The 1183-nt window shown below is 42.9% G+C and overlaps 1 pseudogene; it reads left to right on the plus strand.

Moving 5' to 3' along the window:
* Positions 1-208: 208 nt before the first annotated feature.
* Positions 209-944, plus strand: LOC121480816 (annotated as a pseudogene).
* The last annotated feature ends 239 nt before the right edge of the window (positions 945-1183 follow it).

A 1183-nucleotide genomic window follows, 5' to 3' on the forward strand; every position in this document is an offset into this window, starting at 1 on the left:
AATCTTATTCAACACTTACTACCGTGAAACAAATATATACCCACTACTTTGCTAGATATTAAATCAATGAGCAAGAGAAAATATCAATTAGTTCAATACAGATCTAAAAACAGATGGTTGACCTCTTCCCATTTGACCGAAAGCCACATCTTCTAGTGCAGTGCCTGTCACATCCCCTAGACATGACGGTGAAACTTGGAGTAAATGATTTGGCCATATTGGGCACTTGGTCACCAGGGCTGCTTTTAATTCTGGCAAAGTAGATATTGTCATAATTAATGACCCCTTCACTGATCTCAACTATATGGTCTACATGTTCCAGTATGATTCCATCCATAGCAAAATCAAAAGCACAGTCAAGGCTGAAAACGGGAAACCTGTCATCGATGGAAAGCCCATCTCCGTCTTCCAGGAGTGAGATCCCACCAACATCAAGTGGGGTGATGCTGGTGCCGGGTATGTTGTAGAGTCAACTGGGATCTTCACTACCATGTAAAGCAATGGGACTCACTTAAAGAGTGGGGCCAAGAGGGTCATCATCTCTGCCTCTTCTACTGATGCCCCCATGTTTGTGGTTGACACAAAAGAAGTATGAGAAGTATGACAACTCCCTCAAGATCATCAGTAATGCCTCCTGTACCGTGAACTACTTGGCCCCTCTGGCCACAGTTGTCCATGACAATTTTGGCATCATGGAAAGACTGATGACCTTAGTCCATACCATCACTGTCACCCAGAAGAAAATGGACATACCCTCTGGGAAGCTGTGATGTGATGGCCACAGGGGTGCCCCCAGTATCCTTTCTGCTTCTACTGGTGCCAGCAAGACTATAGAGAAGGTCATCGCTGAGCTGAATGGGTCTACATGGCCTTCAAGGAGTAAGAATCCCTTGTACCACCATCCCAACAAGAATAAGAGAAAGAGAAACACCCTCAGCTACTGAGGAGTCCTTGTGCCAACTCATCCCCCAATATGCTGAGAATCTCCCAACCTATACACAGTTTCCAACCCTGACACCCTGAAGAAGAAGAAGAGGGGTTTTGAGAGTCATACCTAATCATCTACCATCAATAAAGTATACTGTACACAGCCAAAAAAATTTAAAAAATACAAAAATGAAAACAAATGGTTGAACCAAAAAGTACTAAAGTTTATTAGATAAGGTTATTAATGAGGTTTTAT

The sequence above is a fragment of the Vulpes lagopus genome, chromosome 22 (assembly GCF_018345385.1).
Source record: "Vulpes lagopus strain Blue_001 chromosome 22, ASM1834538v1, whole genome shotgun sequence".
NCBI classification, from domain to species: Eukaryota; Metazoa; Chordata; class Mammalia; order Carnivora; family Canidae; genus Vulpes; species Vulpes lagopus.